This window comes from Salmo trutta, chromosome 30, assembly GCF_901001165.1.
Source record: "Salmo trutta chromosome 30, fSalTru1.1, whole genome shotgun sequence".
In the NCBI taxonomy this organism is placed as follows: Eukaryota; Metazoa; Chordata; class Actinopteri; order Salmoniformes; family Salmonidae; genus Salmo; species Salmo trutta.
Window position 1 is genome coordinate 44,827,187 of NC_042986.1, and position 25,750 is coordinate 44,852,936.

The 25,750-nt window shown below is 45.1% G+C and overlaps 1 protein-coding gene across 1 annotated transcript in view; it reads left to right on the forward strand.

Moving 5' to 3' along the window:
• Positions 1 to 8,314: 8,314 nt before the first annotated feature.
• Positions 8,315 to 25,750, forward strand: part of LOC115168795 (plasma membrane calcium-transporting ATPase 3) — a 154,777-nt gene continuing 137,341 nt past the window's right edge. The window contains exon 1 of the mRNA XM_029724351.1: positions 8,315 to 8,382. The gene's annotated coding sequence lies outside the window, so the exon portion shown is untranslated. The remainder of the gene's footprint in view (positions 8,383 to 25,750) is intronic.

Below are 25,750 nucleotides of genomic sequence, written 5' to 3' on the forward strand. Positions count from 1 at the left end.
TAGCTACACGATGAAGAGAGAGACGCTCATCTAATATTACCTTGAATGCTCCATCTGATATGAGCTCTCGAAACAGTGGCTTTGGAATTATTCATTTGAATTCATTCCAATTTGTAAGTCGCTCTGGATAAGAGCGTCTACTAAATGACGTAAATGTAAAATGTAAATGAATGTTAGAAGCTTGATTAAAAAGTCAGATTTTATTGAAATACTGGTCTCACAATCACATGCTGACATAATGATCATAACTGTCACGTCCTGATCTGTTTCACCTGTCCTTGTGCTTGTCTCCACCCCCTCTTCCCCACGTATCCCCTGGGTATTTATACCTGTGTTTTCTGTCTGTCTGTGCCAGTTCGTCTTGTTTGTCAAGCTTACCAGCGTTTGTCCTGTCGTTTCCCAGCCTCTCTTTTTCTCGTCCTCCGGGTTTTTGACCCTTGCCTGTCCCTGAGCCTGTACCCGACTGCCTGACCAGCCTGTACCCGACTGCCTGACCACTCTGCTTGTCCCTGAGCCTGTACCCGACTGCCTGACCACTCTGCCTGACCCTGTACCCGACTGCCTGACCACTCTGCCTGTCCCTGAGCCTGTACCCGACTGCCTGACCACTCTGCCTGTCCCTGAGCCTGTACCCGACTGCCTGACCACTCTGCCTGACCCTGTACCCGACTGCCTGACCACTCTGCCTGTCCCTGACCCTGTACCCGACTGCCTGACCACTCTGCCTGTCCCTGACCCTGTACCCGACTGCCTGACCACTCTGCCTGTCCCTGAGCCTGTACCCGACTGCCTGACCACTCTGCTTGTCCCTGACCCTGTACCCGACTGCCTGACCACTCTGCCTGTCCCTGAGCCTGTACCCGACTGCCTGACCACTCTGCTTGTCCCTGACCCTGTACCCGACTGCCTGACCACTCTGCTTGTCCCTGAGCCTGTACCCGACTGCCTGACCACTCTGCTTGTCCCTGAGCCTGTACCCGACTGCCTGACCACTCTGCTTGTCCCTGACCCTGTACCCGACTGCCTGACCACTCTGCTTGTCCCTGAGCCTGTACCCGACTGCCTGACCACTCTGCTTGTCCCTGAGCCTGTACCCGACTGCCTGACCACTCTGCCTGACCCTGTACCCGACTGCCTGACCACTCTGCCTGTCCCTGAGCCTGTACCCGACTGCCTGACCACTCTGCCTGTCCCTGAGCCTGTACCCGACTGCCTGACCACTCTGCCTGACCCTGTACCCGACTGCCTGACCACTCTGCCTGTCCCTGACCCTGTACCCGACTGCCTGACCACTCTGCCTGTCCCTGACCCTGTACCCGACTGCCTGACCACTCTGCCTGTCCCTGAGCCTGTACCCGACTGCCTGACCACTCTGCTTGTCCCTGACCCTGTACCCGACTGCCTGACCACTCTGCCTGTCCCTGAGCCTGTACCCGACTGCCTGACCACTCTGCTTGTCCCTGACCCTGTACCCGACTGCCTGACCACTCTGCTTGTCCCTGAGCCTGTACCCGACTGCCTGACCACTCTGCTTGTCCCTGAGCCTGTACCCGACTGCCTGACCACTCTGCCTGTCCCTGAGCCTGTACCCGACTGCCTGACCACTCTGCTTGTCCCTGACCCTGTACCCGACTGCCTGACCACTCTGCCTGTCCCTGAGCCTGTACCCGACTGCCTGGCCACTCTGCCTGTCCCTGAGCCTGTACCCGACTGCCTGACCACTCTGCCTGTCCCTGAGCCTGTACCCGACTGCCTGGCCACTCTGCCTGTCCCTGAGCCTGTACCCGACTGCCTGACCACTCTGCTTGTCCCTGAGCCTGTACCCGACTGCCTGACCACTCTGCCTGACCCTGAGCCTGTACCCGACTGCCTGACCACTCTGCCTGTCCCTGACCCTGTACCCGACTGCCTGACCACTCTGCCTGTCCCTGAGCCTGTACCCGACTGCCTGACCACTCTGCCTGTCCCTGACCCTGTACCCGACTGCCTGACCACTCTGCCTGTCCCTGAGCCTGTACCCGACTGCCTGACCACTCTGCTTGTCCCTGACCCTGTACCCGACTGCCTGACCACTCTGCCTGTCCCTGAGCCTGTACCCGACTGCCTGACCACTCTGCTTGTCCCTGACCCTGTACCCGACTGCCTGACCACTCTGCTTGTCCCTGAGCCTGTACCCGACTGCCTGACCACTCTGCTTGTCCCTGAGCCTGTACCCGACTGCCTGACCACTCTGCCTGTCCCTGAGCCTGTACCCGACTGCCTGACCACTCTGCTTGTCCCTGACCCTGTACCCGACTGCCTGACCACTCTGCCTGTCCCTGAGCCTGTACCCGACTGCCTGGCCACTCTGCCTGTCCCTGAGCCTGTACCCGACTGCCTGACCACTCTGCCTGTCCCTGAGCCTGTACCCGACTGCCTGGCCACTCTGCCTGTCCCTGAGCCTGTACCCGACTGCCTGACCACTCTGCTTGTCCCTGAGCCTGTACCCGACTGCCTGACCACTCTGCCTGACCCTGAGCCTGTACCCGACTGCCTGACCACTCTGCCTGTCCCTGAGCCTGTACCCGACTGCCTGACCACTCTGCCTGACCCTGTACCCGACTGCCTGACCACTCTGCCTGTCCCTGACCCTGTACCCGACTGCCTGACCACTCTGCCTGTCCCTGAGCCTGTACCCGACTGCCTGACCACTCTGCCTGTCCCTGACCCTGTACCCGACTGCCTGACCACTCTGCCTGTCCCTGAGCCTGTACCCGACTGCCTGGCCACTCTGCCTGACCCTGCACCTGCCTGCCGTCCTGTAACTTTGCTCCTAATCTGTATTATCGACCCCTGCCTGCCTTGACCTGTCATTTGCCTGGCCCCGTTGTTACAATAAACATTGTTACTTCACACAGTCTGCACTTGGGTCTTACCTTGATACCTGATTATATCTGAATCCTGGCTCTGTGTCTCTGGTCCAGACTCAGATGTTCTGTTAGCTGGGTATAATGTCTACAGAGCAGACAGAGAGGGTAGAGGTGGATATCTGAATCCTGGCTCTGTGTCTCTGATGTTCTGTTAGCTGGGTATAATGTCTACAGAGCAGACAGAGTGGGTAGAGGTGGATATCTGAATCCTGGCTCTGTGTCTCTGTTCCAGACTCAGATGTTCTGTTAGCTGGGTATAATGTCTACAGAGCAGACAGAGTGGGTAGAGGTGGATATCTGAATCCTGGCTCTGTGTCTCAGATGTTCTGTTAGCTGGGTATAATGTCTACAGAGCAGACAGAGTGGCTAGAGGTGGAGGTATTGCCATATATGTTAAATGCAACCTAGATGTCAATGTGTCCATTTCAACTTCTGTTCCTAAACAGTATGAATGTTTAGTTATAAATGTGGTCCTTGGTCATAATGCACTATTAACGCTAGCGGGAGTTTATCGCCCACCCTCAGCTCTGGTATCCGCTCTATCGCCCACCCTCAGCTCTGGTATCTGCTCTATCGCCCACCCTCAGCTTTGGTATCTGCTCTATCGCCCACCCTCAGCTCTGGTATCTGCTCTATCGCCCACCCTCAGCTCTGGTATCTGCTCTATCTCCCACCCTCAGCTCTGGTATCTGCTCTATCTCCCACCCTCAGCTCTGGTATTTGCTCTATCTGCTCTATCGCCCACCCTCAGCTTTGGTATCTGCTCTATCACCCACCCTCAGCTCTGGTATCTGCTCTATCGCCCACCCTCAGCTCTGGTATCTGCTCTATCTCCCACCCTCAGCTCTGGTATCTGCTCTATCGCCCACCCTCAGCTCTGGTATCTGCTCTATCGCCCACCCTCAGCTCTGGTATCTGTTCTATCTCCCACCCTCAGCTCTGGTATCTGCTCTATCGCCCACCCTCAGCTCTGGTATCTGCTCTATCTCCCACCCTCAGCTCTGGTATCTGCTCTATCACCCACCCTCAGCTCTGGAATCTGCTCTATCGCCCACCCTCAGCTCTGGTATCTGCTCTATCTCCCACCCTCAGCTCTGGTATCTGCTCTATCGCCCAACCTCAGCTCTGGTATCTGCTCTATCGCCCACCCTCAGCTCTGGTATCTGCTCTATCGCCCACCCTCAGCTCTGGTATCTGCTCTATCGCCCACCCTCAGCTCTGGTATCTGCTCTATCACCCACCCTCAGCTCTGGTATCTGTTCTATCGCCCCAATAAAATGACTGCGTTTTCGTCTTTTGAGCTTCTAGTCATGAAACCTATGCAGCCTAATCAATCACTTTTTATAGCTACTGTTTACAGGCCTCCTGGGCCATATGCAGCATTCCTCACTGAGTTCCCTGAATTCCTATCGGACCTTGTAGTCATGGCAGATAATATTCAAATTTTTGGTGACTTTATAATATTCACATGGAAAAGTCCACAGACCCACTCCAAAAGGCTTTCGGAGCCATCATCGACTCAGTGGGTTTTGTCCAACATGTCTCCCTACCTATTCACTGCCACAGTCATACTCTGGACCTAGTTTAGTCCCGTGGAATAAATGTTGTGTATTTTAATGTTTTTCCCCATAATCCTGGACTATCGGACCACCATTTTATTACGTTTGCAATCGCAACAAATAATCTGCTCAGACCCCAAACAAGGAGCATTAAAAGTCGTGCTATAAATTCTCAGACAACCCAAAGATTCCTTGATGCCCTTCCAGACTCCCTCTGCCTGCCCAAGGACGTCAGAGGACAAAAATCAGTTAACCACCTAACTGAGGAACTCAATTTAACCTTGCGCAATACCCTAGATGCAGTCGCACCTCTAAAAACAAAAAACATTAGTCATAAGAAACTAGCTCCCTGGTATACAGAAAATACCTGAGCTCTGAAGCAAGCTTCCAGAAAACTGGAATGGAAATGGCGCCACACCAAACTGGAAGTCTTCCGACTAGCTTGGAAAGACAGTACCATGCAGTATCGAAGAGCCCTCACTGCTGCTCGATCATCCTATTTTTCCAACTTAATTAAGGAAAATAAGAACAATCCAAAATGTATTTTTGATACTGTCGCAAAGCTAACTAAAAAGCAGGATTCCCCAAGAGAGGATGGCTTTCACTTCAGCAGTAATAAATTCATGAACTTCTTTGACAAAAAGATCATGATCATTAGAAAGCAAATTACGGACTCCTCTTTAAATCTGCGTTTTCCTCCAAAGCTCAGTTGTCCTGAGTCTGCACAACTCTCCCAGGACCTAGGATCAATGGAGACACTCAAGTTTTTGTAATTCTATATCTCTTGTCTCTTGAATCTCTACCCGGTACAGCCAGAAGAGGACTGGCCACCCCTCATAGCCTGGTTCATCTCTAGGTTTCTTCCTAGGTTCCTGCCTTTCTAGGGAGTTTTTCCTAGCAACCGTGCTTCTACACCTGCATTGCTTGCTGTTTGGGGTTTTAGTCTGGGTTTCTGTACAGCACTTTGTGACATCAGCTGATGTAAGAAGGGCTTTATAAATACATTTGATTGAATGATTGATTGAATATTTAAACCCCTTTATGATTACACTTGAGGCTCCTGCGATCTCCACAGAGTTGGGAATGGCTTCCTTTTTCTGTTACTCTCCTGCAGACCAGACTTATTGTTATTTAGTGCTACTTTTTATTATTTTTTACTTTAGTTTATTTGGTACATATATTCTTAACTCTTCTTGAACTGCACTGTTGATTAAGGGCTTGTAAGTAAGCATTTCACGGTAAGGTCTACACTTGTTGTATTCGGCACATGTGACAAATAAAGTGATTTTGATTTGAACTGATAATACTAGTGGGAAACTCATGTATCATCCTGAGCTCCAAGTGGGAGGTGGGAATTTACCGGTTGGTTGCATTCACGTGCGTTGAACTTCCGATTGGCTAATGGCCAACAAACTGTCAACCATAAACTAAAAGTACAGCCATCAGGATTGTAAACAAAATTATAGTGTTCAAAAACCATATTAATAGATTGCTTTTTTTTAAGTTATGTTTTGTAGTTGCGTTTAACTGCCGAAAATGCTGTTATCATGGTAGTTTCCTTAGTAGGTGACGTCAGAGGTAACCGTGTTGGAGAAGGGCAGCGCCATTAAGGCCATCTCCATTTTGAAGTAGTCAATTCAAATGTTTTACTACTATGAGTGTGTAAATAAACTGAAAGGGTGCATACTGCCAGCTAAAGGGTGCATACTGCCAGCTAAAGGGTACATACTGCCAGCTAAAGGGTGCATACTGCCAGCTAAAGGGTGCATACTGCCAGCTAAAGGGTGCATACTGCCAGCTAAAGGGTACATACTGCCAGCTATAGGGGGCATACTGCCAGCTAAAGGGTGTTGTTTGAACAGGTATAAAGCCAAGGGTTGGCAATTTACTGTCACCTTCAGTTAAGGAATGTTTTTTCATGATATAATTCCATTGGCTGATCCCTTGTGATGACCTGGATGGAATCATGTGATACTTCCATCACCCATAGGAAGTCCCACCAAGTTGGCTACTTTAAAAATGGTGGAAGCTCTCAACGGCAATGTCCATTCCAAAACAGGTTTTATCCATCTAGAGTCCTCTATCTAACTCTATAGTGGTAAATTCTCACTTCCCACTTGGTTAGGAACACAGCATGAGTCTATTGTCCTGCTGCAGGAGGCCATTTCACACCTATGTGTTAGGGACCAGGTTGCCAGAGAATAGAAACAGCTGACCTGGGTCATTAGTTATCAAGCATCTCAGAGTAGGAAATCGGTCCTAACTGCCTGAAAAATTGCACAAATTTGTTCCTAATTTTACACATAGGAGTAAGAGCTTATCTGTCACGGGTGTCATAGGGTAGAGACCAAGATGCAGCGGGAAAATGTACACTCATCTTCTTTATTATAGCGAAGAAGGAAAAACATACAAAAAACAAACTTGACAGTCTTGTCATGCAAAACAGCTAAACAAGAACAATCTCCCACAAAACCCCATGAAAAACACATACCTATTTATAGGACCTTCAATCAGAGGCAACGATAACCAGCTGCCTCCAATTGAAGGTCCAACCCCAATGAACTAAACATAGAACTACAAAAGACTAGATAGAACATAGAAATATACTAACATAGAACAATGACTAACAAACCCCGGACTAATAAATCAAATACCCCTCTACCTAAACCCACAAAACACACCCTGAACCACATAAATCAAACACCCCCTGCCACGTCCTGACCAAACTACAATAACAAACAACCCCTAAACTGGTCAGGACGTGACATCATCAAAATCCATTTGACATAAAAAAGTACTCATATTTCAGGGTTTATTTTTTTTCTAAATAATTAGTATTTATTTTTTTCTAAATAATTAGTATTTATTTTTTTCTAAATAATTAGTATTTATTTTTTTCTAAATAATTAGTATTTATTTTTTTCTAAATAATTAGTATTTATTTTTTTCTAAATAATTAGTATTTATTTTTTTCTAAATAATTAGTATTTATTTTTTTCTAAATAATTAGTATTTATTTTTTTCTAAATAATTAGTATTTATTTTTTTCTAAATAATTAGTATTTATTTTTTTTCTAAATAATTAGTATTTATTTTTTTTCTAAATAATTAGTATTTATTTTTTTTCTAAATAATTAGTATTTATTTTTTTTCTAAATAATTAGTATTTATTTTTTTTCTAAATAATTAGTATTTATTTTTTTTCTAAATAATTAGTATTTATTTTTTTTCTAAATAATTAGTATTTATTTTTTTTCTAAATAATTAGTATTTATTTTTTTTCTAAATATTTAGTATTTATTTTTTTTCTAAATAATTAGTATTTATTTTTTTTCTAAATAATTAGTATTTAGAAATGTACCCTTCCCATAGTTCATCAGATATTTCCTCACCTTGTTCCTCTACCTATGAGGATTTAATATTGTTTAATGAGGTGGTTTGTAGTGAGCAAATTTGACTACAGATTATTGACATGGTGCCTTTCAGAGTAGGAAGTGGGATAAGACATTTTCACCAGTGTTAAGTTCTATTATTAAAGTAGGAACTCAACGGACACTGTGAAAGCTTAAACCAAATGTAATCTTCCCAAAAAGGTCAATACAACTGCATTAGACATGGTTCCACCCGTGGTAGTATACATACCCCACTTTGGGTGGAGTCTCCTCGTTATCGCTAAACATTGCATCGTTATTGCTAGTCAAGGAACTGAGTGATATGGGCCTTAAAAAACGGTTCTTCCCCTTATCTGTACTGCCACATGTGATCCTTGTCCCTGCACTCAGCCCCTCCCAAGCTTACTTATGGCACCCGTCATGTCTCTTTTAATAACTAATGATTAATAATAGTTAAAGCTCAGAAACCAAACCTATCACCAGGAAGTGGAATCGGGGATCTGTGGACGTAACTCTGGATTTGTAAGAACCTAAAGAAATTATGTCTGTGGAGACAAATTTAGCTGATAATTGTTCAAACGTACTAAATGTATTGTTAATACAGAGCCCTGTAAATCTTTTAATACCAAGACTAGACCGTGTTGAGAAAGCACCCTCAACCATAGATGGGAAGAAACTGGGTTTGAGGCTACCGGAGCGAAAGAAGAGGTTGTCTGAAACCCAAAGTGGCGTCTAAATTGATTCCGTTGTTGTTTTGATACATATATTTTTGGTGAAGGAAGAGTGAGCGAGGGAAGACAATGATGCCATTATAGATGAGGTCCCTGTACATCTCTAGACAAATTTGGGGTGGAAATATCTCTCTGCTCTGCAACCAGTACTGAATGATCCTAAGGTTAGTGGCCCAATAATATAATGTGAAATCGTGTAGAGCTAGACTGGTTTGGGCCTCTGGTTTGGGCCTCTGGTTTGGGCCTCTGGTTCGGGCCTCTGGTTTGGGCCTCTGCAAAAGCTTTTTTTGTATCCTTGGGGGCTTTTTGTCCCATATAAAAAGGTACAATTAGGCTGTCGATCTTTTTGAAAAACGAATTGGGAAGAAAAATCGGTAGGCACTGATAGAGATAAAAATAATTTAGGGAGAGTATTCTTTTTAATAGAATTCATTCTTGCGACAAATGAGAGGTGTAGCAAAGACCAGCGTTCCAAATCAGCCGTAGTTAAAAGAGGAGCAAAGTTTGTCTCTAATTTTATAGTCAACATTTAGCAGGCTAATTGGACGGTATGATACACAGGCAAGACGGTCTTTGTTTTTGTTTTTTAAAAGAATAAGACAAATGGTTGCCTGAGTGAGAGTCTGAGCACCATTTACAAATGCTTCATTGTACATTTCAATTAGATTATGGGGCTATTTTGGAGAGAAGCTTTTTATAAAACTCTGCCGAGTAGCCGTCAGGTGCTGAGCTTCTACCGGATTGAAGGGATTTGACAGCATTAGACAATTCTTCAACAGTGATCGGCTGCTCAATTTTTTTTTAACCAAATCCCGGCTGACAGAAAGCACAGCGAGTGGAAGAAATCATCCAATTCCAATGTAACCGCTTTACTTTCAGAAGTAAAGCACATCCTGACCATCCTAGAGGCTGTTCTCTCTAGTGGCTGTTCTCTCTAGTGGCTGTTCTCTCTAGTGGCTGCTCTCTCTAGTGGCTGCTCTCTCTAGTGGCTGCTCTCTCTAGTGGCTGTTCTCTCTAGTGGCTGTTCTCTCTAGTGGCTGTTCTCGCTGTTCTCTCTAGTGGCTGTTCTCTCTAGTGGCTGTTCTCTCTAGTGGCTGCTCTCTCTAGTGGCTGTTCTCTCTAGTGGCTGGTCTCTCTAGTGGCTGTTCTCTCTAGTGGCTGCTCTCTCTAGTGGCTGCTCTCTCTAGTGGCTGTTCTCTCTAGTGGCTGCTCTCTCTAGTGGCTGTTCTCTCTAGTGGCTGTTCTCTCTAGTGGCTGTTATCTCTAGTGGCTGCTCTCTCTAGTGGCTGTTCTCTCTAGTGGCTGTTCTCGCTGTTCTCTCTAGTGGCTGTTCTCTCTAGTGGCTGTTCTCTCTAGTGGCTGCTCTCTCTAGTGGCTGTTCTCTCTAGTGGCTGGTCTCTCTAGTGGCTGTTCTCTCTAGTGGCTGTTCTCTCTAGTGGCTGCTCTCTCTAGTGGCTGCTCTCTCTAGTGGCTGCTCTCTCTAGTGGCTGGTCTCTCTAGTGGCTGTTCTCTCTAGTGGATGTTCTCTCTAGTGGCTGTTCTCTCTAGTGGCTGGTCTCTCTAGTGGCTGCTCTCTCTAGAGGCTGTTCTCTCTAGTGGCTGTTCTCTCTAGTGGCTGTTCTCTCTAGTGGCTGTTCTCTCTAGTGGCTGTTCTCTCTAGTGGCTGCTCTCTCTAGTGGCTGCTCTCTCTAGTGGCTGTTCTCTCTAGTGGCTGTTCTCTCTAGTGGCTGCTCTCTCTAGTGGCTGCTCTCTCTAGTGGCTGTTCTCTCTAGTGGCTGTTCTCTCTAGTCGCTGTTCTCTCTAGTGGCTGCTCTCTCTAGTGGCTGTTCTCTCTAGTGGCTGCTCTCTCTAGAGGCTGTTCTCTCTAGTCGCTGTTCTCTCTAGTGGCTGCTCTCTCTAGTGGCTGTTCTCTCTAGTGGCTGCTCTCTCTAGAGGCTGTTCTCTCTAGTGGCTGGTCTCTCTAGTGGCTGGTCTCTCTAGTGGCTGCTCTCTCTAGTGGCTGTTCTCTCTAGTGGCTGCTCTCGCTGTTCTCTCTAGTGGCTGCTCTCTCTAGAGGCTGCTCTCTCTAGTGGCTGTTCTCTCTAGTGGCTGTTCTCTCTAGTGGCTGCTCTCTCTAGTGGCTGTTCTCTCTAGTGGCTGCTCTCTCTAGTGGCTGCTCTCTCTATTGTCTCCTCTTTACTTTACTGACTTTAATGTCCCCATGGGAAATGTTGTTGCAGTATCATGTACACATTTAGGATCTAACCTTTTTTTAAATTTTCTTCTAAAATGACACCCAAATCTGTCTGCCTGTAGCATCAGGACCTGAAGCAAGAATATGCATATTCTTGATACCATTTGAAAGGAAACACTTTGAAGTTTGTGTAAATGTGAAATGAATGTAGGAGAATATAACACATTAGAATGGGTAAAAGATAATACAAACAAAACGTTTTCTATTTGTTTTTGTTCCATCTTTGAAACGCAAGCAAAAGACCATACTTTCAGATAGGAGTCCACGTGTAATTTAGATTTTGGCCACCAGATGGCAGCAGTGTGTGTAAAGTTTCAGACTGATTCAGTGAAGAAATACATTACTGCACAATATGTTGTATCAAGTCTGCCCAAATGTGCCAAATTGGTCAATTGATACATTTTCAAGTACATAACTATAGAGAACATACAAAAATGATATGGTAATACACAATGTAAGTTTACACACTCCCAGGAATGTCATACATGATGGATCATTAGCTTATAAACTAACTTTCTCACATCTAGATGGCCGAGCGGGGTGGGTGTGGAGCCAGAGACAGCAGTGGTGTCAAACTGTAGACCCCAGTTCCTACATTTGAACATAAAAATGTATTTTATCAAACAAAACTATGCTACATTTTATCTCTGGGACCCTCAGGATGACAAAACAAAGCAAGATAACTGAATGTAAGTACATTATTTACCTTCAGAAGTGAATGTATCAAACCAGTTGCCGTGATAAATGTTTTTTGTTGTTGTGCACTCTCCTCAAACAATAGTATGGTCTTTTTACACTGTAATAGCTACTGTTAATTGGACACCGCAGTTAGATTAACAAGATTTAAAGTTTTCTGCCCATATAAGACATGTCTATGTCTCTGAAAGTTGGCTGTTGTATACAACGTCATTCTAGTCACATTAGCAACAACCGTCCCGGTTTAGGGACACCAATCCCATAGAGGTTTTAAGTTACCAATGACCTAAATCACCTCCATTACATCAGGAGGACCAAACTGAAGCAGAGTGTCACAGGCGTCGAAAGGGACAGACCAAAACACAGCGGGTATAGTGCTCATCTTCTTTTATTACTTAATAAAGTGAACACTTAAACGAAAAAACAATAAACCGACAATCAATAGTTCTGCAAGGTATACAGACTATGCAGAAAGCAATCACCCACAAAAACACAGGAAAAACTGCCTAAGTATGGCTTCCAATCAGAGACAACGAAAGACACCTGCCTCTGATTGGAAGCCATACCGTGCCACACATAGAAAAAGAAACATAGAAATAGAAAACTAGAACCCAAATCCCCTAGAACCAAAAACCCCAAAACACACAAAACAAACACCCTCTGCCGCGCCCTGACCATACTACAATTACAAATGACCCCTTTCCCTTTATGGAATAAAAGGATTTCCATCAGTTTTCTCAATTATCTTTGACAGAGAAATTAAAAAAAACATTATTAAATTCACATGAAATAATCAGGATCACTATAGGTCGTATTTCCAACAATACGTTGAGATGGAATAGTTGTAAGTGCCTTTTTCTTATTTCTTTTATTTAACCTTTATTTAACTAGGCAAGTCAGTTATGAACAAATTATTTTTTACAATGACGGCCTAGCAAAAGGCTTAAAATCATTTAATTAGACAAAACACACATCACAACAAGAGAGACAACACAACACTACATAAAGGGAGACCTAAGACAACAACATAGCATGGCAGCAACACAACATGGTAGCAGCACAAAACATGGTACAAACATTATTGGCACAGTAAACAGGACAAAGGGCAAGAAGGTAGAGACAACAATACATCACACAAAGCAGCCACAACTGTCAGTAAGAGTGTCCATGATTGAGTCTTTGAATGAAGAGATGGAGATAAAACCGTCCAGTTTGAGTGTTTTTTGCAGCTCGTTAGAGTCTCTACCTGCAGCAAACTCAAAAGAGGAGCGACCCAGGGATGTGTGTGCTTTGGGGATCTTAAACAGAATATGACTGACAGAACAGGTGTTGTATGTGGAGGATGAGGGCTGCATTAGATATCTCAGATGGGAGGAGATGGGGGGAGTGAGGCCTAAGAGGGTTTTATAAATAAGCATCAACCAGTTGGTATTGTGTATACAGAGATGACCAGTTTACAGAGGAGTATAGAGTGCAGTGATGTCTCCTATAAGGAGCATTGGTGGCAAATTTGATGGCCGAATGGTAAATAACATCTAGAGCACCCTTACCTGCCGATTTTTTTATTTATTTTTATTTATTTATTTCACCTTTATTTAACCAGGTAGGCAAGTTGAGAACAAGTTCTCATTTACAATTGCGACCTGGCCAAGATAAAGCAAAGCAGTTCGACAACATACAAAAACACAGAGTTACACATGGAGTAAAACAACATACAATCAATGATGCAGTAGAAAAAAATAAGACTATATACAATGTGAGCAAATGATGTGAGATAATGGAGGTAAAGGCAAAAAAATGCCATGGTGGCAAAGTAAATAAAGTATGGCAAGAAAAACACTGGAATGGTAGATTTGTAGTTTGAAGAAAGTTAAAAGTTAAAATATAAATAATATGGTGCAAAGGAGCAAAATAAATAAAATAAATAAATACAGTAGGGGAAGAGGTAGTTGTTTGGGTTAAATTATAGATGGGCTATGTACAGGTGCAGTGATCTGTGAGCTGCTCTGACAGCTGGTGCTTAAAGCTAGTGAGGGAGATAAGTGTTTCCAGTTTCAGAGATTTTTGTAATTCGTTCCAGTCATTGGCAGCAGAGAACTGGAAGGAGAGACGACCAAAGGAGGAGTTGGCTTTAGGGGTGACCAGAGAGATATACCTGCTGGAGCGCGTGCTACAGGTGGGTGCTGCTATGGTGACCAGTGAGCGGAGATAAGGGGGGACTTTACCTAGCAGGGTCTTGTAGATGACCTGGAGCCAATGTGTTTGGCGACGATTATGAAGTGAAGGCCAGCCAACGAGAGCATACAGGTCGCAGTGGTGGGTTGTATATGGGGCTTTGGTGACAAAACGGATGGCACTGTGATAGACTGCATCCAGCTTGTTGAGTAGGGTATTGGAGGCTATTTTGTAAATGACATCGCCGAAGTCGAGGATTGGTAGGATGGTCAGTTTTACGAGGGTATGTTTGGCAGCATGAGTGAAGGATGCTTTGTTGCGAAATAGGAAGCCAATTCTAGATTTCACTTTGGATTGGAGATGATTGATGTGAGTCTGGAAGGAGAGTTTACAGTCTAACCGATCTATAAATTACATCACCGTAATCTAGCATGGGTAGGATGGTCATCTGAATCAGGGTTAGTTTGGCAGCTGGGGTGAACGAGGAGCGATTACGACAGAGGAAACTAAGTCTATATTGAACCTTAGCCTGCAGCTTTGATATGTGCTGAAAGAAGGACAGTGCATCGTCTAACCATACTTCCAAGTACTTGTATGAGGTGACTACCTCAAGCTCTAAACCTCAGAGGTAGTAATCACACCGATGGGGAGAGGGGCATTCTTCTTACCAAACCACATTACCTTTGTTTTGGAGGTGTTCTGGACAAGGTTAAGGGTAGATTAAGCTTGTTGGACACTAAGAAAGCTTTGTTGTAGAGCATTTAACATAAAATCCAGGGAGGGGCCAGCTGAGTATAAGACTGTATCATCTACATATAAATAGATGAGAGTGCTTCCTACTGCCTGAGCTATGATGTTGATGTAAATTGAGAAGAGCGTGGAGCCTAGGATCGAGCCTTGGGGTACTCCCTTGGTGATAGGCAGTGGCTGAGACAGTAGATGTTCTGACTTTATACACTGCACTCTTTGAGAGAGGTAGTTAGCAAACCAGGCCAAAGACCCCTCAGAGACACCAATCCTCTATTGCTGGCCCACAAGAATGGAATGGTCTACCATATCAAAAGCCAATAAAGTCAATAAAAATAGCAGCACAACACTGCTTAGACTCAAGGTTACCTGGGACTGCTAAACTATTCTAACAGGTTACCTGGGACTGCTACACTATTCTAACAGGTTACCTGGGACTGCTAACAAACAAGATGGAGCCGATAGAGATGGCAGCTTCGTTCAAGTCCTTAGGAAACAGTGTTGTATTTCGTTTTTTTATGTATTATTTCTTACATCCCAGAAAACCTTAAGTGTTATTACTGTCACGACTTCCGCCGAAGTCGGTGCCTCTCCTTGTTCGGGCGGTGTTCGGCGGTCGGTGTCGTCGGCCTTCTAGCCATCATCGATCTACTTTTCATTTTCCATTTGTTTTGTCTTGTCTTCCCACACACCTGGTTTCAATTCCATCATTACATGTTGTGTATTTAACCCTCTGTTCCCCCCATGTCCTTGTCCGGAATTCTTTATTGTAAGTGCTTGTGCACGTTATGTCTGGTGTGCTACGGGTTTTGTACCCATTGATTTATTGTTCTGTTTCCGGTGGTTTTTATTATTAAAATGCGCCGTTGTAAACACACATTTTTTTCTCTCCTGCACCTGACTTCTCTGCCGCCAGTGCTCACCCCTTACAGAATTCCGGACCAAACTTATGGAGTCAACAGGATTCGTCTCTCCCTTACCCAGGAATGCGATGGGACGGCTGCGAACTGCCAGGGGTTCATGTTGCAGCTAGACTTATACCTGGCAACCGTCCACCCGGCTCCTTCGGGCCGTGAGAGGGTGTCCGCCCTCGTCTCGTGCCTCACCAGGAAAGCCCTGGAGTGCAATGCCATGTGGACCACCCGCCCGAGGGTAGAGCGGCGGGTGAGCGCCTCTTCCATCTGAGGCAGGAGACGAGGAGCGCCCAGGAGTTCTCCCTGGAGATTCGGACCCTGGCTGCCGCCGCGGGATGGAACGACATGGACGTCCGTCGGGAGTTGGCCTGCAGAGACACCACCTTCACATTCGACCAGCTGGTGGACCTGTCACTGAATCCCTGCATCAGGGTTACATTCGGTCCTCCACTTCACCCGTCAAGTTTATTTTTTGTGAAGAAGAAGGAGGGAGGTTTGCGCCCGTGTATTGACTATCGAGGCCTTAATCAGATCACTGTGAGGTACAGTTACCCGCTACCGCTAATCACCACGGCGATTGAGTCAATGCACGGGGCGCGTTCTTCACCAAACTTGATCTCAGGAGCGCTTACAACCTGGTGCGTATCCGGGAGGGAGACGAGTTAAAGATGGCGTTCAGTACGAACTCAGGGCATTATGAGTACCTCGTCATGCCGTACGGGTTGATGAATGCTCCATCAGTCTTCCAATCCTTTGTTGACGAGATTTTCAGGGACCTGCACGGGCAGGGTGTAGTGGTGTATATTGATGACATTCTGATATACTCCGCCACACGCGCCGAGCATGTGTCCCTGGTGCGCAAGGTGCTTGGTCGACTGTTGGAGCATGACCTGTACGTCAAGGCTGAGTTTTGTCTGTTCTTCCAGCAGGCCGTCTCCTTCCTAGGGTATCGCATTTCCACCTCAGGGGTGAAGATGTGACCGCATTTCAGCCGTGCGTAATTGGACGACTCCAACCACAGTAAAGGAGGTGCAGTGGTTTCTAGGGCTTGCCAATTACTACCGGAGGTTTATCCGGGGTTTTGGTCAGGTAGCGGCTCCCATTACCTCACTGCTGAAGGGGGGACCGGTACGTTTGCAGTGGTCGGCTGAGGCGGACAGGGCTTTTTGTCACCTGAGGGCTCTGTTTACCTCGGCTCCTGTGCTGGCCCATCCGGATCCCTCTTTGGCGTTCATAGTGGAGGTGGACCCGTCCGAGGCTGAGATAAGAGCTGTGCTCTCTCGAGGAAGCTCAGCCCGGGCGGAGCAAAACTATGACGTGGGGGACTGGGAGCTGTTGGCTGTCGTCAAGGCTCTAAAGGCGTGGAGACATTGGCTTTAGTGGGCTAAACACCCTTTTCTCATCTGGACTGACCACCGCAATCTGGAGTACATCCGGGCGGCGAGGAGACTGAACCCTCGCCAGGCTAGGTGGGCCATGTTTTTCACCCGTTTTGAGTTCACCCTTTCTTACAGACCAGGTTCCCAGAACGTGAAGGCAGACGCACTGTCCCGGATGTATGACACAGAGGAGCGGCCCATGGATCCCACCCCCATACTCCCGGCCGCCTGCCTTGTGGCACCGGTAGTGTGGGAGCTGGATGCGGACATTGAGCAGGCGTTACGTACAGAGCCCGCTCCACTCCAGTGTCCCGCTGGGAATCTGTACGTACCGTCTGCTGTCCGTGACTGGTTGATCTATTGGGCCCACGCATCACCCTCCTCTGGTCATCCAGGCATCGGTCGGACGGTGCGCTGTCTGACTGGGAAGGTACTTTTCAGATTCAGGAAAGTCTTATTCGTCTTTGTAATGCTGGTAATGCTGGTGAGATACCGCCGCTCCGATATCCAAAAGTTCTTCCCGTTTGTACGTAATAACACAAAAATGTTTTGCTTAGCAGCTAGAAGCACGGCTGCCCTATCTGTCAGTGTCATTTTACTGAGGCCAGTTGGACGAATTGCCAAATTCTCTAAAACGATGTTGGAGGCAGCTTATGGTAGAGAAATGATTTTTTTTTTAATTCCCTGACAAGTATTCTGGTGGACATTCCTGCAGTCAGCATGCCAATTGCACAGTCCCTCAAAACATGAGACATCTGTGGCATTGTGCACATTTTAGTGTGGCCTTTTATTGTCCCCAGCACAAGGTGCACCTGTGTAATGATCATGCTGTTTAATCAGCTTCTTGATATACCACACCTGTCAGGTGGATGGATTATCTTGGCGAAGGAGAAATGCTCACTAACAGGGATGTAAGCAAATTAGTGCACAAAAATTAAAAGAAATCAGTTTTTTGCGCATATGATTTTTTTTTTTTTCAGCTCATGAAACATGGGACCAACACTTTACATGTTGCGTTTATATTTCTGTTCAGTGTAGCTTTATTTGGTCTCCAATTACTCTTTCTCTATCGCCTCCCTCCTTTTCTCTCTTCCTCCCTCCTCCCTTTCCTCCTCTCTCCTCCCCATTCTCTCTCTCTTCCGCCCTCCTCCCTTTCCTCCTCTCTCCTCCCCATTCTCTCTCTCTTCCGCCCTCCTCCCTTTCCTCCTCTCTCCTCCCCATTCTCTCTCTCTTCCGCCCTCCTCTCCTTCCACCTCTCTCCTCCCCATTCTCTCTCTTCCTCCCTCCTCCCTTTCCTCCTCTCTCCTCCCCATTCTCTCTCTCTTCCTCCCTCCTCCCTTTCCTCCTCTCTCCTCCCCATTCTCTCTCTTCCTCCCTCCTCCCTTTCCTCCTCTCTCCTCCCCATTCTCTCTCTTCCTCCCTCCTCCCTTTCCTCCTCTCTCCTCCCCATTCTCTCTCTCTTCCGCCCTCCTCTCCTTTCCTCCTCTCTCCTCCCCATTCTCTCTCTCTTCTGCCCTCCTCTCCTTCCTCTTGCAGACGCTGCATGCCTCTGAGTGCGTGCAGAGGTCTCAGTTCAACCCCCGGAATGTCGCATCATCATCATCAGCTTCTCCTAGCTCCCTCATAGCGTGTCTATATCTATCTTTAGGACTATAAACACTGCGAACAGAACCCGGTATAACTGATAACCGTTACCTGAGGGCGCTACCGAACCCCGTGGTCCCCCCCCCCTTCCTGCCAAGGAAGCACATCACCTCTGCGTCTAGTCTCTCTGCGCCCCCGCTGCTGAGCGAGATCAATCAGACAGACAGAGCGGATCTTCAAGGGGGACAATATTCATCATCATGATCAATATCAACATCTGGACCAAGCGATAACGGAATCAGCTCTGTCGCTTTAGTAGATCCTCTGCTTTTCAGGCGCGTTAATGGGATTCTGCCTCCGTCTCTGTGTCCTTGAGCTCGGCCTGTACAGTGAGTCAGTGGTGTGTAGGCTATGCGTGTTTGTGTGTGCGTATGTGCATCTGTGTGTGTGTGCGTATGAATACATATGTGTGTACATGTATGTTCATATCTGTGTGTACGTGTGTGCATATATGTGTGTGTGTGTGTGTGTTTGTGTGCATATCTGTGTGTGTGTGTGTGTGCGTGCGTGCGCATGTGTGTGTGTGTGTGTGCATATCTTTGCGTGTGTGTGTGTGTGTGTGTGTGTGTGTGTGTGTGTGTGTGTGTGTGTGTGTGTGTGTGTGTGTGTGTGTGTGTGTGTGCGTGTGTGTGTGTGTGTGTGCATATCTGTGCGCGCGCGTGTGTGTGTGTGTGTGTGTGTGTGTGTGTGTGTGTGTGTGTGTGTGTGTGTGTGTGTGTGTGCATATCTGTGTGTGTGTGTGTGTGTGTGTGTGTGTGTGTGTGTGTGTGTGTGTGTGTGTGTGTGTGTGTGTGTGTGTGTGTGTGTGTGTGTGTGTGTGGTATGATATAGGTATGATGCCTGATGATGAAAGGAGAGAGAGATGTTTAATAGGAGGTCAGTTCTGTAATGTGTTTTATTTACCTCTGTGATCATGTTATCTGGTAGGCTGGTGCTTCTGTCAGTGTGTTTGTGTGTATCTGATCAGAGAGAGAGACAGATGGACATGCCAGAGATATAGAGGAAGGAAGTGTCACACAGTAGACTACATAACAGCTATACTAAGTGAACAAAACAATAGCAACAACTTTGCTTTCCATGACAGGTGAAAAGCTATGATCCCTTAATGATATCAACTGTTAAAATCCACTTCGTTCCGTGTAGATGAATGGGAGGAGGTTAAAGAAAGATTTTTTAAACCTTGAGACAATTGAGACTTGGATTGTGTATGTGGGTCAAGAACTGCAATGCTGCTGGGTTTTTCACACTCAACAGTTTCCTGTGTGTATCAAGAATGGTCCACCACCCAAAGGACATCCAGTCAACTTGACACAACTGTGGGAAGCATTGGAGTCGACGTGGGCCAGAACCCCTGTGGAATGCTTTCCACACCTTGTACAGTCCAGGCCCCGACAAATTGAGGCTGTTTTAAGGGTAAAAATTACGTGCAACTCAATATTAGGAAGGTGTTCTTAATGTTTTGTACACTCAGTATAAATCAGTAATATATCTCAGCTATATATTTATATACCAGCTGTATGTATATCAGTAACATATCTCAGCTATATATTTATATACCAGCTGTATGTGTATCAGCTATATATTTATATACCAGCTGTATGTATATCAGCTATATATTTATATACCAGCTGTATGTATATCAGCTATATATTTATATACCAGCTGTATGTATATCAGTAATATATACAGTGCCAGTCAAAGGTTTCGAGACACCTACTCATTCCAGGGTTTTTCTTAATTTTCTTACTATTTTCTACATTGTAGAATAATAGTGAAGACATCAAAACTAGGAAATAACACATATGGAATCATGTAGTACCCAAAAAAAGTCTTAAACAAGTCAAAATATATTTGAGATTTGAGATTCTTCAAAGTAGCCACCATTTGCCTTGATGACAACTTTGCACACTCTTGGCATTCTCTCAACCAGCTTCACCTGGAATGCTTTTCCAAAAGTCTTGAAGGAGTTCACACATATGCTGAGCACTTGTTGGCTGCTTTTCCTTCACTCTGCGGTCCAACTCATCCCAAACCATATCAATTGGGTTGAGGTCGGGTGAATGTGGAGGCCAGATCATCTGATGCAGCACTCCATCACTCGCATTGGTCAAATAGCCCTTACACAGTCTGGGTCATTGTCCTATTGAAAACAAAAGATAGTCCCACTAAGCGCAAACCAGATGGGATGGTGTATTACTGCAGAATGCTGTGGTAGCCATGCTGGTTAAGTGTGCCTTGAATTCTAAATAAATCACAGACAGTGTCCCCACTGTTGACTAATACTGTATATCAGCTATATATTTATATACCAGCTGTATCCATATCAGTTTATCAATTATATGTACAGTACCAGTCAAAAGTTTGGACACACCTACTCATTCAAGGGATTATCTTTATTTTTTACTATTTTCTACATTGTAGAATAATAGTGAAGACATCAAAACTATGAAATAACACATATGGAATCATGAAGTAACCAAAAAAGTCCAAATATATTGAAAATGTTTGATTATTCAAAGTAGCCAACCTTTGCCTTGATGACAGCTTTTGACTGGTATATCGTATTGTACATTATTGTTATATATATATATATATTGTATATCAGCTATACGTATATCAGTCATATATGTATATACCAGATATATAGTGCATTCAGAAAGTATTCAGACCCCCTTGACAAAGCAAAAACAGTTTTTAGAAATTTTAGCAAATGTATAAAAAATACAAATCTGAAATATCACATCTGTATTTGGGGAGTTTCTCCCATTCTTCTCTGCAGATCCTCTCAAGCTCTGTCAGATTGGATGGGGACTCCGTGCTCCGGGCTCTGGCTGGGCCAATCAAGGACATTCAGAGACTCGTCCCGAAGCCACTGCTGCATTGTCTTGGCTTTGTTCTTAGGGTCGTACACTATACAGCTGGTGCACTATAGCTAAGGAAGTCTCAAGATTTTGTCCGCCTGAGGTAGAGTATCTCATGATAAGCTGTAGACCACACTATCTAATTTTATGCAGGGAAACTTAAATCAGCTTTACCTAATTTCTATCAGCATGTTAAATGTGCAACCAAAGGGAAAACAATTCAAGACAATCTTTACTCCACACACAGAGACGCGTACAAAGCTTTCCCTCACCCTCCATTTGGCAAATCTGACCATAATTCTATCCTCCTGATTCCTGTTTACAACCAAAAATTAAAGCAGGAAACACCAGTAACTCGGTCTGTAAAAAAGTGGTCAGATGAAGCAGATGCTAAACTACAGGACTGTTTTGCTACCACAGACTGGAATATGTTCCGGGATTCTTCCGATGGCATTGAGGAATACACCACATCAGTCACTGGCTTCATCAATAAGTGCATCGATGACGTCGTCCCCACAGTGACCTGGTGGTACACAGTGACCTGGTGGTACATACCCCAACCAGAAGCCATGGATTACAGGCAACATCCGCACGGAGCTAAAGGGTAGAGCTGCTGCTTTCACGGAGCAGGACTCTAACCCAGAAGCTTAGAAGAAATTCTGCTATGCCCTCCGACGAACCATCAAACAGGCAAAGCGTCAAGAGAGGACTAAGATTGAATCGTACTACATTGGCTATTACAGACTACAAAGGGAAGCACAGCCGAGAGCTGCACATTGTCACGAGCCTACCAGACGAGCTAAATAACTTCTATGCTCGCTTCGAGGCAAGTAAAACTGAAACATGCATGAGAGCATATGCTGCTCCGGAAGACTGTGTGATCACGCTCTCAGCAGCCGATATGAGTAAGACCTTTAAACAGGTCAACATCCACAAGGCCACAGGGCCAGACAGATTACCAGGACGTGTACTCCGAGCATGTGCTGACCAACTGGCAAGTGTCTTCACTGACATTTTCAACCTCTCCTTGTCTGAGTCTGTAATACCAACATGTTTCAAGCAGACCACCATAGTCCTTGCCCAAGAACGCTAAGGTAACCTGCCTAAATGATTACCGCCCGTAGCACTCACGTCTGTAGCCATGAAATGCTTTGAAAGGCTGGTCATGGCTCACATCAACACCATTATCCCAGAAACCTTAGACCCACTCCAATTTTCATACCACACCAACAGATCTACAGATGATGCAATCTCTATTGCACTCCACACTGCCCTTTCAGACCTGGACAAAAGGAACACCTATGTGAGAATGCTATTCATTAACTACAGCTCAGCGTGCAAAACCATAGCACCCTCAAAGCTCATCACTAAGCTAAGGACCCTGGGACTAAACACCTCCCTCTGCAACTGGATCCTGGACTTCCTGACGGGCCGCCCCATCGAGAGCATCCTGACTGGTTGCATCACTGCCTGGTATGGCAACTGCTCGGCCTTCAACCGCAAGGCACTACAGAGGGTAGTGCGAACAGCCCAGTACATTGCCGTGGCCAAGCTTCCTGCCATCCAGGACCTCTATACCAGGTGGTATCAGAGGAAAGCCCTAAAAATCCTCAAAGACTCCAGCCACCCTAGTCATAGACTGTTCTCTCTGCTACAGCACGGCAAGTGGTACCGGAGTGCCAAGTCTAGGTCCAAGAAGCTTCTAAACAGCTTCTACCCCCAAGCCATAAGACTGCTGAACATCTAATCAAAGTGCTACCCAGACTATTTGCATTGCCTCTGTACCGGTACCCCCTGTATATAGCCTCCACATTGACTCTGTACCGGTACCTCCTGTATATAGCCTCCACATTGACTCTGTACCGGTACCCCCTGTATATAGCCTCCACATTGACTCTGTACCGGTACCCCCTGTATATAGTCTCCACATTGACTCTGTACCGGTACCCCCTGTATATATCCTCCACATTGAGTCTGTACCGGTACCCCTGTATATAGCCTCCACATTGACTCTGTACCGTAACACCCTGTATATAGCCTCCACATTGACTCTGTACCGTAACACCCTGTATATAGCCTCCACATTGACTCTGTACTGGTACCCCCTGTATATAGTCTCCACATTGACTCTGTACTGTAACACCCTGTATATAGCCTCCACATTGAGTCTGTACCGGTACCCCCTGTATATAGTCTCCACATTGACTCTGTACCGGTACTGCCTGTATATAACCTCGTTATTGTTATTAGCTGCTGTTGAATTATTTGTTATTCTTATCTCTTACTTTTTAATACAAATGTTTTTTTTGTGTGTTTTCTTAAATCTGCATTGTTGGTTAAGGGCTTGTAAGTAAGCATTTCACTGTAAGGTCTACACTTGTTGTATTCGGCGCATGTGACAAATTAAATTTGATTTGATTTGACAAACTCCAAGCGGGCTGTCATGTGCCTTTTTACTGAGGAGTGGCTTCTGTCTGGCCACTCTACCATAAAGGCCTGTTTGGTGGAGTGCTGCAGAGATGGTTGTCCTTCTGGAAGGTTCTCCCATCTCCACAGAGGAACTCTAGAGCTCTGTTAGAGAGACCATCGGGTTCTTGGTCACCTCCCTGACCAAGGCCCTTCTCCCCCGATTGCTCAGTTTGGCCGGGCGGCCAGCTCTAGGAAGAGTCTTGGTGGTTCCAAACTTCTTCCATTTAAGAATGATGGAAGCCACCAGTGGTGGAAAAAGTACCCAATTGTCATAATTGAATAAAAGTAAAGATACCTTAAAAGAAAATGACTCAAGTAAAAGTGAAAGTCACCCAGTAAAATATTACTTGAGTAAAAGTCAAAAAGTATTTGCTTTTAAATACACTTAAGTATTAAAAGTAAATGCAATTGAAAAAATGTACTGAACATCAAAAGTAAAAGTATAAATAATTCAATATTTCTTATATTAAGCAAACCAGACATACAAATGTTTTTGTTTTTGTAATTGACGTATAGCCTGGGGCACGATCCAACACTAAGATATAATTTACAAACGAAGCATGTACTTAGTGAGTCATCCAGATCAGAGGCAGTACGTATGACCAAGGATGTTCTCTTGATAAGTGCGTGAATTGGACCAATTTCCTGTCTTGCTAAGCATTCACAATGTAACAAGTACTTTTGGCTGTCAGGGAAAATGTATGGAGTAAAAAGTACCTTGTTTTCCTCAGGAATGTAGTGAACTAAAAGTAAAAGTTGTCAAAAATATCAATAGTATAGTAAAGTACAGATACCCCCAAAAATGACTTAAGTAGTACTTTCAAGTATTTTATACAACTGGAGGTCACTGTGTTCCTGGGGACCTTCAATGCTGCAGAATATTTTTGGTACCCTTCCACAGATCTGTCAACTGTGGGACCTTAGGTGTGTGCCTTTCCAAATCACGTCCAATCAATTGAATTTATCCCAGGTGGACTCCAATCAAGTTGTAGAAAAATCTCAAGGATGATCAGTGGAAACATGAGGCACCTGAGCTCAATTTTGAGTCTCATAGCAAACGGTCTGAATACTTATGTAAATAAGGTGTTTCTGTTTTAGTTTTTTGTAAATGTGCAAACATTTTTTACATTTACATTTTAGTCATTTAGCAGACGCTCTTATCCAGAGCGACTTACAGTAGTGAATGCATACATTTCAATTCATTTCATACATTTTTTTTTTCTCGTACTGGCCCCCCATGGGAATCAAACCCACAACCCTGGCATTGCAAACACCATTGCAAACACCATGCTCTACCAACTGAGCCACAGGGAAGGATAGTTATGGGGTATATGCGTATAGGCTACTGAAAAACGTTCTAATATTACATACAAGCCGACTCATTATGGGTTATTGAGTCATTATGGGGTATTGAGTCATTATGGGTTATTGAGTCATTATGAGGTATTGTGTCATTATGGGGTATTGTGTCATTATGGGGTATTGTGTCGTTATGGGGTATTGTGTAGTTATGGGGTATTGTGTCGTTATGGGGTATTGTGTAGTTATGGGGTATTGTGTCGTTATGAGGTATTGTGAAGTTATGGGGTATTGTGTCATTATGGGTTATTGAGTCATTATGGGGTATTGTGTCGTTATGGGGTATTGAGTCATTATGGGGTATGGAGTCATTATGGGGTATTGAGTCATTATGGAGTATTGAGTCATCATGGGGTATTGTGTCATTATGGGTTATTGAGTCATTATGGGATATTGAGTCATTATGGGGTATTGAGTCATTATGGGGTATTGAGTCATTATGGGTTATTGTGTCATTATGGGGTATTGAGTCATTATGGGTTATTGAGTCATTATGGGGTATTGTGTCATTATGGGGTATTGTGTCATTATGGTTTATTGTGTTATTATGTTATTATGAGGTATTGAGTCATTATGGGGTATTGAGTCATTATAGGGTATTGAGTCATTATGGGGTATTGTGTCATTATGGGGTATTGAGTCATTATGGGGTATTGTGTCATTATGGTTTATTATGTTATTA